This window comes from Nasonia vitripennis (assembly GCF_009193385.2).
Source record: "Nasonia vitripennis strain AsymCx chromosome 2 unlocalized genomic scaffold, Nvit_psr_1.1 chr2_random0008, whole genome shotgun sequence".
NCBI lineage: Eukaryota > Metazoa > Arthropoda > Insecta > Hymenoptera > Pteromalidae > Nasonia > Nasonia vitripennis.
This window is the reverse complement of record NW_022279615.1, coordinates 923,523-938,701: the sequence shown is the minus strand read 5'-3', so window position 1 is coordinate 938,701 and position 15,179 is coordinate 923,523. Positions and strand designations below refer to the sequence as shown.

General features: G+C 35.1%; 1 protein-coding gene across 3 annotated transcripts in view; it reads left to right on the top strand.

Moving 5' to 3' along the window:
* The first annotated feature begins 3,301 nt into the window (after window positions 1-3,301).
* The window catches only part of LOC100115891 (TATA box-binding protein-like protein 1), a 101,307-nt gene continuing 89,429 nt past the window's right edge, over window positions 3,302-15,179 (top strand). The window contains exons 1-2 of one of the 3 annotated variants that reach the window (XM_031925278.2): window positions 3,319-3,708; window positions 4,998-5,090. The gene's annotated coding sequence lies outside the window, so the exon portion shown is untranslated. Of the gene's footprint in view, window positions 3,709-4,967; window positions 5,091-15,179 lie in introns of all 3 variants that reach the window. The other 2 variants (XM_031925279.2, XM_031925277.2) reach the window with 2 other exon arrangements.

Genomic DNA, 15,179 nt, shown 5'->3' with positions numbered 1-15,179 from the left:
ACTTAAACTTTAGATAAATAAGAACATAAATCGTAGAATCGTCATCGTGTGTTCGCCCGCTTTTCGGATTTTCCACCACCACATAAGCTCAGCTGATCGATGCTGATTCGTTGCTAGGTTTTCGTTAATCCGCGCGGAGTCGTTCCGATTCGTCAAGATGTGGACCCTCTACTGGAGGTCAGTTGTTTGTGGGTAACGCTAAAAATAGGAAGTAAAAAGCTTTGAGAAAGTCATAGGTACTTGGCTGATTTTCTATCTTTTAAAAAATGTAAAATACCAAGTAAGAAATATTTGTCTTAAAAAAATAATGGATTTCATGTAATTTTTTGATATTTTAGGCTAATTTTACCTCAAAATTAGACAGATGTTCAAGGTCTTTGATGTCTTTTGACCTTCAAATATTTATTTTTAACTTTTGAAGTGCACAGTAAATTGGCCTTGACACGACCTTACCATGACTTTGATTAGCATTTCCAACGGGCATTCTCTTATTTTTACCAAATTGGAGATCAAAAGCTGTTCTCGCTTGAAAAATCACTTTAACCTTGACATAACCTTGAGAACCAAATCCAAGGTCAAGTTATTGTAACCAGAAAGTGAAACTCTCCACCCTTTGCAACGTTTTCTAAAAACATTTTGATGTTTCCAACCGTTATTCCGAGCTAACGCACATTATTTAACAATTTTCGTAAATTTGACCTTCATATGACCTTCCGTGACCTTGTTCAAAATATCATTTTGAACGTAAAATTTTCTGCACTTTTCAAATCCGGAGTCAAAAGTAGGTCTTCTTATTTAAAAAAAGATCTTGACCTTGAAATGACGTTCAAAAACAAGTTCAAGGTCAAAGTTGTTGGTACCAAAAGTTGACCCCCTTTGACCTCTACCACTTTGGTATAAAACATTTTTCTGTATCCAACCATAAATCTGAGATATTTCCCATAATAGATTAAAATGGTCAACCCTGTATATATGTGTGTGTGTGTGTGTGTGTGTGGGTGTGTATACATACTAGAAATTGGCTTAGCGCGCGTAGACCCCGCCCCGATAACATGATGTCGGCCGAATGACGGCACGGAGACTGCACGGAATGGGCCACGCGTGACGTCCAGGTATACCCCTGCTCCGGGACACGGATATGACGGCATTGTGCTCAGCACAATGCTGGCATGCGGTGCCAGCATCGTGCCGGCACTTAAATTAAGAAAAAAGAAAAAAATTATACCGGAGCGGGGATTGAACCCTGAACCTTTCAGTTAGCAGGCTGGCACTTTACCACTCGACCACGAACACTTGTTACAAGTCATAGCTAATTGTGTCCTTATGTACTGCGAGCAGCTGTTGATGATCATAAAGTTGCAAGTTATTGTAATAAACAATAACCATAATTATTATCAACGTTATAACAACATTGATATTCGCCGCTTATTTCGTGTAAGGCGCGAAACTGGCAGGCTGCTATAAATTCGGTAGTCATGAAAGAATAGCCATAATAATATAATTAATAAAAATTGTCAAGGAACAAAGTCCGGTGGATAAATAATAGCCCAAATTAACAAAATCAACAGCCTTAAAATATAATACATTGAAAAGCCTTATTTCGTGAATTGTGCGGCTGAAAAATTTCTAAGTTTCGCAGCCAACAAAGCCAGCATTCTGCGGGAATTTCGTTCCGACAGAATGCTGCCATGAGTGCCAACACGGCGTAACCGCAAAATGCCGACATTTTGCCTTTGTTCGTGCCGGTGTCATACAGCCGGCACTTATGGCCGTCATTCTGACAAAGTTTCGTGCCGTCGCAATGTGAGCACGCGTGCTGGCGCGCTGTGTCGCCAAAATGTCAACATTATGACTTCCCGAATGGCAGGAAAAAAAAATTGTTGAAAATTCCAACGAAAGATGTCTTGGGGACGTCACAATGACGGCACGAGCGGCCAGCATGCGTGACCCCAAAATGCTCGGTACGCGATGTTATCGGGATTTTCACCCCGATTGTGACGTCCCCAAGACATCTTTCGTTGGAATTTTCATCAATTTTTTTTTCCTGCCATTCGGGAAGTCATAATGTTGACATTTTGGCGACACAGCGCGCCAGCACGCGTGCTCACATTGCGACGGCACGAAACTTTGTCAGAATGACGTCCATGAGTGCCGGCTGTATGACACCGGCACGAACGAAGGCAAAATGTCGTCAGTTTGCGATCACGACGTGTTGGCACTCATGGCAGCATTATGACGACATTTTGAGGAGCTACCTGACGGCATTGTGCCGTCGACGTGTTCAAAATTTATTAATATTTGGCGCTGTCAGAGTGCTAGCAGAATGCTTGCTGGGAGTGCTGCTCGCCATGACAGCATTCTGTCGGAACGAAATTCCCGCAGAATGCTGGCTTTGTTGGCTGCGAAACTTAGAAAATTTTCAGCCGCACAATTCACAAAATAAGGCTTTGCAATGTATTATATTTTAAGGCTGTTGATTTTGTTAATTTGGGCTATTATTTATCCACCGGACTTTGTTCGTTGTCAATTTTTACTAATCATATTATTATGACTACTCTTTTATAACTACCGAATTTATAGCAGCCTGCCGATTTCACGCCTATACACGAAATAAGCGGCGAATATCGATGTTGTTATCGCGTTGATAATAATTCTGGTTATTGTTTATTACAATAACTTGCAACTTTATTAACATCAACAGCTGCTCGCAGTATATAAGGGCACAATTAGCTATGACTTGTAACAAGTGTTCGTGGTCGAGTGGTAAAGTGCCAGCCTGCTAACTAAAAGGTTCAGGGTTCGATCCCCGTTAGGGTTTTAATTTTTTTGTTTTTTCGTTAATTTAAGTGCCGGCACGATGCTTGCACCGCGTGCCGTCATTGTGCTGAGCACAATGCCGTCATTTCCGTGTCCCGGAGCAGGGGTACCTGGACGTCATGCGTGGCCCATTCCGAGCAGTCTCGGTGCCGTCATTCCGCCGACATCATGTTATCGGGGCAATGTATGCTGTGCACAATGCCGTCATTTCGGGGTCATGGAGCAGGGGTACCTGGACGTCACGCGTGGCCCATTCCGAGCAGTCTCGGTGCCGCCATTCGGCCGATATCATGTTATCGGGGTTGTTGTTGTTGAACTCTCTGAAGTTGCTCCCTATTTCCACTGTACCCACCAATTACATTTTTTGATAACGGTCTGACTTGGCTCTGTAAGAGCTTCAATTCGATACTATCGCAATCTCCCTTTTAGAAATGGAGGATATATATATATATATATATATATATATATATATATGCGTGTGTATATGTATATATAGTCTGATAAAACTAAATCTAAAGACTAAATCTCGAAACAGTATAGTAGGTAGTACTTCATATAATTATTTAAATGTATCTGACAAATCGAATTTTCAATAAATTCCTTTAAGCGTACACATGTAGCAAATAATCTTAATCTGCCTCCCTATAGTAGTAATTTGTAATCCGATATATTACCCTTAAAGCCGTTAAGATGATAAAAATGTGTAAGGGAGAAGTTCATTTAAACTTGTGCACTGTGTGTATGCTGCTAGTGTAGTGCATGATTTATAACTATAAACAATGGCATTATTTAATTGATTATGCTTTAATCAAGAAAAATGATTTTTTGATTGATTATGTCTGGCTTTAGGTAAATCTACCTACTGGAAATTAATATAAAAATTTTGTAAAGGTAATAAGTTACATACTTCTAATATTTAGTTATTTCAAACCCATGATTAATTAATATTATATAAAACAAAAGGTCAAAAAAATCATACAAATATGCTGTTGTATCAGCCTATAACATTTTACTTATTACCTTAACCAGGATGGTCACTGTTTATTTAAGTATATGCTTTTAGGTTACATATAGTACATTTGGTGTGTTGAAATTTAATTTAATGAAAATACAAAACTATGAGTAAAATATTACAAACATTATATACTGTAAAAGCTTTTTAATGTCTTTCAATTTTCTTTTTTAAATAATCATTTTTAATTGCTTATCTTGAATTTTTGAAGTTGTTAAATATGATGTTGATATGTCTCGAATTTTTCTTTCCAATATATTTGCGGTATCCTAAGTTTTAATGTTATGAAAACTATCCCTATTAAAAATATGCAATGCATACACAAACACAAGTTTTTAAGGTATGATAAAATCATATGATTTATTATGTATTTTGTGGTTTCAAATATCCTGTAATTATTGCAACACTGTGTATAATTGAATTTGGTTAACAAAGTTTTTAATTATTAAAAAATTTAAACTCAACAGCCTTATTTCATAGTTTTGGTGTTACAGTATTCCCCAGAAATAGTAGTATATAGTATATATGTGCAAACTTATACCTTTCAGAGGTAAAAGAAAATAATTACTTAATTAATACTAAGAATTTGACCAATCAGCAAAATTACATAATATTGCATTTTAACAATGCTAATTACATACTCACAGAGATAATGATGGTTGTTTACTGGCAAAACCAATTGATGCCTTATAAATAAGCTTAAAACTAATTATAAAAAATGTTAATTAAAACTTATGTATTAAGAAGGCATAGTGGTGTCATCTGGCAAGATGAGGATTAGGGCATCCCACTGTACTGCGCAACAGCTTCCCTTTTACCGTGCACCTCATTGTGTATTCTACAAGCTTCATGTTTTGTTTATATTCATATTAATTACTCGAAAATTCATATAACAACAGAAGCTGAAATTTAGCATACAGCTTCCTAAGATATTGAACAACAAGTTATATAGTTTTTCATTCCCCTTTTTGCATTTTTATGATATTGCACTCTATGTGAATTGGGTGTTTTCTGCGAATATTGTCAAAATATGTGCTATAACAAATATCAAAAATAACAAGAAATGTAACAGATACTTTAAACAAACATATTTGCGTTCTTCTAACCTCAAAAATGCACCTTCGTTGCTTGTTTTTAGCTAGAAGAACATAATATATCGTATTTACAGCTGCAGAAAAAGTCTTTATGAAACAAGCTTATAGATTTTACCTTCAGCTTGGTCTGCAAACTGCTTGTTTAGCCAAAACACTTTCTGCACCAGGTAAGTAACATACTTTTTCTTAGTTTCAGTTTATTCTCTGCATTTTACATCAGGTGACTGAACATCCTTAAGTAACATTAATTAATTTTGTGTCATTACTGTATACATAACAGTGACTTATATGCAATTCAATTGATTAGCATAGATTTTGCTATATATTTACATTGAGCCTCTATTTTAATTTTTTCTTTTTGTTATTTGTAGTCAAGTTTTTTAAACTATTCTTTTGCTACTTACTGTTTTGTATCTAGTCAGTATTTGTATATATTTCATCCTAGTGATGCTTATTGAAGCTAAGTATATTGATTTTATTTTCTCATCAAGGGCGCAATAGCGCTGCATAGGTAAGCAAAGTATACAAAGTATAGGATTTGACAACGGCGTGGATTGAGGTCAATTTCTAAATGCATTTATATCATTATTGTTGCAACTATATCCTTTACCTGACTATCTACTTGAAAGCTATTCACCTAATCTTTCTCAAAAGAAAAATTTATTCTGAAAGATGTTGGTTATATATTGTTATATTTATTTATTTATTTATTTATTTAAATACCATATATGTATGCCTTTGAAAGGCATCCTATAGAGGCAAACACAGTTGCCTGTACATAGAGATGGCATACATGAACATTAATACTAATAATCTTAAAACTACCACATAGAGCCATGATAACGGAATCAACGCTATCATGTCCTTATACTTTTCCATAAAAAAAAAGTTAACTATTAAAATATATAACATCCAAAATAATTCTTTCTTATAAACATCTTTAGTTTTCTTTTAATAGAGACTTTACTTATTGATAGGTCTTTGAGATCATTCGGTAGAGTGTTAAATACACTCACAGCCACATAATAGCTACTTTTTTTGCTTACTGTTTTATCAATTTTAGGCAATGGTAGATTCTTGTTTTTTGTCTTATTCGTACTTCTTATATATCTGTCTCTTAACTCGTTATAATGATATACTGTACACTCTAGTTCGAAGCCTTATAGCCCTAGTGGCAATAAAAAATGTAATAAAGTGTAATAAAATATAAGAAAATGTAACAAATTGTACCATTTTGTACATTTTTGTTGGATTTCGGACCTTTTTTCGTTTTATTACAGATTGCTACATTTTTACATTTTGTTACATTTATTACCATTTATTACAAATCTATTGATTCGGGATTTCATGGGGGTCTCTTCTTTGAAACGACAAATGTAACTATACGTAAAAAAGTATAACAAAATGTAAAAAATTGTCTGTAAGCGTAATATTATATAAGAAAATGGCGACTTTTTTATTTTCTTATTTTTGCTTACATCCTTATACTTTTTCTTACAATTTCTTATGCATTGTTACATTTTGTTAAAATTAATAATTAAAAAAATATATTGACCATATTAGGCGGTAAAATAACATGTAATAAAATGTAAAAAAAAGTTAAAAAATCTGAAAATGTAAGAAAGTGTACAAAAACGTATGAGAAAAAAGGTCCAAAATCCAACAAAAAGGTACAGTTTCTTACATTTTTCTATGTTTTATTACAATTTATTACAAGTTATTACATTTATTTTTTCCACTAGGGAGGTAGAGGTTGGTTCTGTGTTATATAACAGATTTTATTTATAATTCGAAGTATTTTCTTCTGTATACCTTGAATTAAATTCAAATAATTGTTATAAGCCCCACCCCATGCCATTATACCATAGTTTGTAATACTTTGAAAGAAGGCATAATATAGTAACATTAGCGTTTTACTATCAATAACTTTCTTTAGCTTCGCAAAAATAAAGATTAAATATCTTGTTGATTTTATAATATAATTTATGTGCTTATCCCACTTCATGTTATAGTCTATTATTAATCCTAAATATCTATAACTGTCTACTATATTTATTACATTATCACTAATTTTGATATTTAAGGTGCTAGGCACACTATCACAGTAATTGCCATATGCAATATATACGGTTTTGTTTATATTGAGCGATAATTTATTTAGGTTTAGCCATATTGCCACCTTACGAAGATATTCATTTAATCTTTCTTGTGCAGCTGTCCACGAGTTATCACATAAAATAATAACTGTGTCATCTGCGTAAGATAATATAGTTTCATTTTGCATATCTATCACTAGGTCATTATCGTACAATATAAAAAATAAATTTGCTTCGTTATATTTTTTTCGTTTAGGACATCTAATCTTTTCTGTAAAATTTCCACAGAAATCCAGTCACGTGAGCTCGGTAAAGTACGCAAACAGAGTTTTTGATTTTAATATTTTTCATATACCAATCGATAGAGAATCCAATGCTTGTTTCGAATCTCTTTATCTTAAATTTGCTTGTCTATTAGTTTCCAAAATATCACCAAAACAATTGGTTACAAAATAATTTTTTGATTCAGTCTCATTTCACGAATAATGACTTTCAAGAAACCTTTCAGATCTCAAATCAATGCTTGTAATTTGCTCGTTTAAATAATATTAGGCATTTATAAAAAAAAAACTTTAATAAGAATGATAAGATCACCACAAAAACTCCTTGCGCGGAGAGTGCTATCTATACGGTCCCAAACAGCTAAAGCAATAATCATACATATATTGCCGGCGATCAAGAGTTGACAACGTGTATGATTGCTTTAGCTATCAACAACAAGCAAATTTAAGACAAAGAGATTCGAAACAAGCATTAAATTCTCTATCGATTGGTATATGAAAAATATTAAAATCAAAAACACTAGTCGTCTAATTCACAGAGCTAGTCACATAACTTCTGGTGGATTTATATTAGGTTAGACGCAAGGAATAACAGTCATTTGTGAGCAGTAAACTGATTGAATTTACCGAGTGAGTGTAAGAGTGACAATTTCATCTGCTATACCTGTAAAAATGGGTTATTTGGGTCAGAATTAATCGGCTACCTACCAAAGGCCTGGAAGAATTATGATTTTTGAAGTGCACCATTAAGCAGGTTGCTTATAAACTTTTACGACTTCAGGCACCGTATGACACAATCTATAAAAGTATGTATTAATTGCTAACATAAAAAAATCCTTTATGAATAAAAGAAAGTTTCACTTTTTTTACTACAAAAGATAGTCTGCACCTGACTCTTATAAATGAGTCGTATGTAGTTTTAGATTCGTATGCACAGGTCTTTAAAAACTCTAATTATTTACATTTGAAACTTTAAAGTATTATTATAATCGTAACAGTTAACGTTTTAAAAACGTTTAAAAAATGTGAAAATATCTGAAAATTTGAAAAAAATATTTTGGTAGAAAAATTGAAAACGTTTATATAACGTTTTTACAACGTTTAAAAATAAAAATCAATCATACAATTTAAATAAAATTTTTAAATAAAATTGAATGTAAAATGGTTACCAAATTTGGAAATACCATCCAGATGGTTTTCAAATGCAATACCAAGCCTTATCTAGTATTACTAGAAATAAAAGTTTAACTATTCCAATGAGCAGAAAAAATGTTGGGGATAAGAATGCATACAATAAGGCAATATTAATCTTAAACAAGTAACACTGAGAGAAATGCTACAGTAAAAATTATTATAATTCTAACAAAACTTACTATAATTCATAGAAAATAGAGAAATACTTATATTATCTAAATTTGTTAGGTATTTAGGTAATTTTTATTAATACATCAATAAAAATTGTTTTATGAATATAGAAACTTCAAAATAACTACATAACAAAAATTACTACGTTACATAGTAAAATTTTAACTTCATAAATTTTGCTATGTACACAGCGCGTCCTTAGGTTGCGGACATAGACATAAGAGAGATAGACTGCGTGTGTAGGTTAGCATAAGTGGCACCCTGTTAGAGAAAGACAGACTCTCTTATGTCAATGTGTAAGACAAAGACACCATACCTTCTATCAATGCTTGGTATATGGAAAGAAGGTATGTTGTCTTTCTCTAATAGGGTGCCACTTTTGCAAACCTACACACGCAGTCTATCTCTCTTATGTCTATGGTTGCGGATAGAGGAACAGCCCCTGAGAAAGAGGTTAGCTGCGAATAAATTGAATAAGCAGCCGTGGACAGCCGATAGGAACAGGCGTGGGTGTGATGGGCCACACTGTCGAACGCATTCATCTAGAAACACTACGCAAGCACCACAACAAAAAAAAACACTTCACATTATCTCTTATCTCTCAATCTATCTCTTTCATCACAAATTACAAAAATGGGCAAAAATCCTGCTGCCGAGGAGGATTTGGGAGCGATGACAACTGCCCCGAAAGGGGATGTGTAGAATAATTCGTCACCTGGTCTTACGCGGTAACGATGCCAGCGAAGGCTCGCTGCCTTGTAGGAGGCGTTAGGATGCGAGAATGAAACCGTAGTATGTCTGACGACGAGTTGACACTGTCCTCGTCAAAGTCGGCAAGCTCTCATACTTAGTTCTAGAGAGGTATGGGGGTTATCACCTCTAGAACGGTGGACTCACCTGCGATCGGAACAGGATCCGAAGCGCGCGGGTTTAACATACTATCATGGCTCAAAAAATCAAAAATCAAATCAAAAAATCAAATCCGAACCAAAAGGGAATTAAGGGTCGGAACTTGGAATGTTCGCAGTCTATACAGAGCAGGCGCGTTTAAAGAACTCGTAAAGGAAGTTGATAGGTACAATCTAGATTTGGTAGCAATACAGGAATCGCGGTGGCCAGATGGCGGAGTACTAGTATCGGGTAACTTCACGTACCTGTATGGGTCCGGGAGTGGGGGATCTCTAGGCACCGGATTTCTCGTAAGCAAAAGCATCATACATTCGGTTAAAAGTTTCAAATCCGTCAATGATAGGCTCTCGTACATCATTATCTAAGGTGAATGGTATAGATATGCATTTATATACGGAGGACAAAGAAGAAGAAACTAAGGATCTCTATTACGAAACTTTAGAGCAGGTAATCGACCAGTTCGCGTCTTACGACACAAGAATAGTATTAGGCGATTTCAATGCTAAAATAGGTAGGGAGGAAATGTTTAGGCCTACTATAGGGAAGGAAAGCCTGCATGAAGCCAACAATGATAACGGTATTAGGGTCATAAATTTCGCGGCGGCAAAAGATCTTATAATCAAAACTACGTGTTTTAAGCACAAGGATATACACAAGGCAACGTGGACATCGCCGGACGGGGCCACACAGAACCAAATTGATCATTTTCTCATTGAAAAAAGACGTCATACTAACGTTCTCGACGTAAGGGCTTACAGAGGGGCAGATGGCGACTCGGACCACTTTCTAGTAGTAGCCAAATTAAGAGCTAGACTAGTAGCGAATCAAAATAGTAAGCGAGCAAACAAGGTAGAAAGCTTCGATATTGGGAAGCTACGAGATATAACAGAGCGAATTAGGTACCAGATAGAAATTAATAACAGGTTTCAGGCACTTAAAGAAGCAAACACATTGCCGGAGGGGAATGACGAACCGAATAGCTTATGGGGGGACATCGAAAAAACGGTAAAAGAGGCCGCGAACAAAGTACTGGGTAAAAAGAAAAAGCCAAAGAGCAAACCATGGTTTGACGAAGAGTGCGAACTCTGATTTGAAAGGCGCAAAAAGACTAAATTAGATAGCTTACAAAATAGAAGCGATAGGATCGTAGAAGAGTATTCTAACGTAAGGAAACAGACGAGCGCAATCTACAGAAATAAGAAGCGGGAGTATCAAAAGAATCTTATTAGGAGAATAGAAACTAACAGTAAGGAAAATAACGCCCGCGAAATGTACAGAGGGATTAACTCCATCAGAAAGGGTTTTAGGAGTAGAGCGCAATTGATGAAGGACGAAAACGGGGACCTCGTAACAAATGACAACGAATTACTGTCGCTGTGGAAAAATTATTTCGATAAATTACACCGGCACACAAAATAAAAAAAGTTGTCTGCGCGAGAAATCAGACCTATCTATCTTTATGTTTTTCGGGTCGCTGAATTCGAATATAAGGTCAGTTAGGCCCCATCACGTCAGGGTCAAGGTCAATTGGAGGTCAAATTAAGAAGAAAAGGTTTTAAAAAATTAAAATGCCATATATTTATGTTTTTTTGGTCGCTGAATCCAAATCCGGAATCAGTTTGGCCCCATTTCGTCAGGTTCAAGGTCAAACTGAGAAGAAATGATTAAAAGAAATAAAAATGCCATACATTTATGTTTTTTCGGTCGCTGAATCCGAATCCGGGGTCAGTTTTACCCGATCACGTCAGGTTCAAGGTCAGTTCGAGGTCAAATTGGGAAGTAACGGTTACAAAAATTAAAATGCCATATATTTATGTTTATTTGGTCGCTGAATCCAAATCCGGAATCAGTTTGGCCCCATCTCGTCAGGTTCAAGGTCAGTTCAAGGTCAAACTGAGAAGAAACAGTTTAAACTGATTAAAATGTCATATCAAAACTTTCCAAAAATGGAAAAAGATACCCAAAAATTGTAAAAAATCTTATTTAATCACATAATATCTTCCTTGTGTACAGAGAAAAGTTGCTTTCGATTATTTTTTTTTTCTCATTTTGCTTTTTTTCCACTAGCTTAGTAACTCTCGATGTCTTTCTTTACTCCTTTTTTCTCTTGTAACGAACTCTTTTTACTTCAAATGACCTATGCAATGGATTTCTTTTTCTCTTTTTGTTATTTGTTTTAATGTCTCTCTTCAGTGTCCAGCAAAAATCTGCCATCATGTTGACATTCCATCTTCCATGGTATCGATTCTCCATTACACTTATATCTTGATGAAATCGTTCTCCCTGTTCTTCACTGACATCTCCTAGATTAAGAGGGAAGTAATCAAGATAGGAATGTAAGAAATGCATTTTATAACTCATCAAGCAACCCAAATTTTTGAAATTCTCCAACATTTGTTCAACTAGTTCCTGATAGTTCTCACTCTTTTTATTTCCTAAAAATTTCTCACGAACAGTTTTAAAACATAGCCATGCAGCTTTTTCTGTGTCGTTTATTTTTGTGATAAATGTTTCGTCTTCAAATAGAGTACGAATTTGAGGACCATCAAAAATACCTTCTTTTAATTTAGCTTCACTTATTGCGGGAAACTTTGCTCCCAAATACTGGAAACAATCGCCATGTTTATACAGAGGTTTGACGAACTGCTTCATGAGGCCAAGTTTGATATGAAGTGGTGGTAGCAGATAGTTTGATGGGTCAATCAATGGCGTACGTATAATGTTCCTCGATCCTGGTTCAAAATGTGTTCTAGTTGGCCATACTTTCTTAACGTAGTGATTTACCCTGTCTCTACTATCCCATAAACACAAGAAGCAGGGATTTTTAGTAAAACCTGATTGTTGTCCTAAGATCATGGTTGCAATTTTAAGATCACCACAAATTTTCCATTGATGTTCCAAGTACTTTATTTTTTCCAATACAATTTCTAAATTTTCATAAGTCTCTTTCAGCTTAGTCGAGTGAGCTATGGGAATGGATGCAAACCTGTTTCCGTTATGAAGCAGAACAGCTTTCAGAATTCGTTTTGACGAATCAATAAAAAGTCTCCATTCCTCGTCTTAATACGTATTCGATTTTATTGCATCGACTAAACCTTTAACATCTATACAATATACCAACGAATTCTCTTCATGGTTCGTAAAAAAATTCCTAAATTCTTTTTCTCTATCTTCATAATTTTATCAAGATCAAGAACTACGTTAAGAAAGTATGGCCAACTAGAACACATTTTGAACCAGGATCGAGGAACATTATACGTACGCCATTGATTGACCCATCAAACTATCTGCTACCACCACTTCATATCAAACTTGGCCTCATGAAGCAGTTCGTCAAACCTCTGTATAAACATGGCGATTGTTTCCAGTATTTGGGAGCAAAGTTTCCCGCAATAAGTGAAGCTAAATTAAAAGAAGGTATTTTTGATGGTCCTCAAATTCGTACTCTATTTGAAGACGAAACATTTATCACAAAAATAAACGACACAGAAAAAGCTGCATGGCTATGTTTTAAAACTGTTCGTGAGAAATTTTTAGGAAATAAAAAGAGTGAGAACTATCAGGAACTAGTTGAACAAATGTTGGAGAATTTCAAAAATTTGGGTTGCTTGATGAGTTATAAAATGCATTTCTTACATTCCTATCTTGATTACTTCCCTCTTAATCTAGGAGATGTCAGTGAAGAACAGGGAGAACGATTTCATCAAGATATAAGTGTAATGGAGAATCGATACCATGGAAGATGGAATGTCAACATGATGGCAGATTTTTGCTGGACACTGAAGAGAGACATTAAAACAAATAACAAAAAGAGAAAAAGAAATCCATTGCATAGGTCATTTGAAGTAAAAAGAGTTCGTTACAAGAGAAAAAAGGAGTAAAGAAAGACATCGAGAGTTACTAAGCTAGTGGAAAAAAAGCAAAATGAGAAAAAAAAAATAATCGAAAGCAACTTTTCTCTGTACACAAGGAAGATATTATGTGATTAAATAAGATTTTTTACAATTTTTGGGTATCTTTTTCCATTTTTGGAAAGTTTTGATATGACATTTTAATCAGTTTAAACTGTTTCTTCTCAGTTTGACCTTGAACTGACCTTGAACCTGACGAGATGGGGCCAAACTGATTCCGGATTTGGATTCAGCGACCAAAAAAACATAAATATAGGCATTTTAATTTTTTAAAACCTTTTCTTCTTATTTTGACCTCCAATTGACCTTGACCCTGACGTGATGGGGCCTAACTGACCTTATATTCGAATTCAGCGACCCGAAAAACATAAAGATAGATAGGTCTTATTTCTCGCGCAGACAACTTTTTTTATTTTGTGCGCCGGTGTTATTAAACGTGCACGAAAATAGCGAAGAATTAGGGGACGAAATTCACACTGCCGAACTCCACGTGGAGGAACCGAGCTACCAAGAAGTATAGGCCGCGATTAAAAAACTAAAAAACAACAAAGCCGCGGGAAATGACTCTATACCAGCTGAGTTACTCAAATATAGGGGCGTCGAGCTCACTTTCAAAATCTATAAACTAGTATGTGCCATCTGGAAAAATGAAACAATACCCGAAAATTGGAAGGAATCTATCATTATACCGATTTTTGAAAAGGGGGATAAGACAGACTGCAATAACTATAGGGGTATCTCACTTTTAGCAACGTGCTACAAAGTTCTGTCAAACGTAATACAAGCTAGACTCACTCCATTCGCGGAAGATATAGTAGGAGATTATCAGTGCGGAGGGGGGGAAGATCTCAGAGTTGGGAATTTTACTTTTGAAAAGGATAGCGAATTCAGGTATCTGGGTACGACCATAAATGATAGAAACGAGATTAATGTCGAAATAAATAAGAGACTCCGTTCGGGTAATGCTTGCTTCTACGCCGTGAGTAATTTACTTAAGTTGAGGCTGTTGTCTAAAAACGTTAAAATAAGAATATACAGGACAATAATACTGCCGGTGGTTCTGTACGGGTGCGAAACGTGGGCTCTCACTAAGCAGGCGGACAACCGTTTTAGGGTATTTGAAAATAAAGTCTTGCGAAAAATTTACGGGCCGAAGAAAGATGAGGAAACCGGGGAATGGAGGAGACTACACAATGATGAGTTACACAATCTGTACGCGTCACCAAATATTAACAGAATAATAAAATCGCGCAGATTGGCGATGAACTTTCGAGTTCTAATGCCACTTAAACAAAAACAGTAATTTTTATATAATATAGTATGACATTTCTTAGGAACTTAAAAACAGTTATTTAAAATCTAACAAATTTTTCCATAATTTAAATTTGCTTCCTGATTATTATGTATTGTAGTAAATTTTGCTGGAGTTCTATCAATTAGTGAAATTAAAATCGGCTTGTCTAAAATTTCAAGGTTATGTTTCTCTGTTTATTGTCAAACAAAAGAAACGATTACGTCTCTGATAGAAATTCGAATATTTAAAATGGGCTGGAAACTATGAAATAGCTATGAGAAATAGCTTAGTCATAACTTGTGATGAAACGCTTTTTCTCCCATTTCTTGAGCATTTGCTGGAATGAACATAACCTTAAATCTTTCGTATTGATATTAGTCCTTGTGTCGTACACTAATTT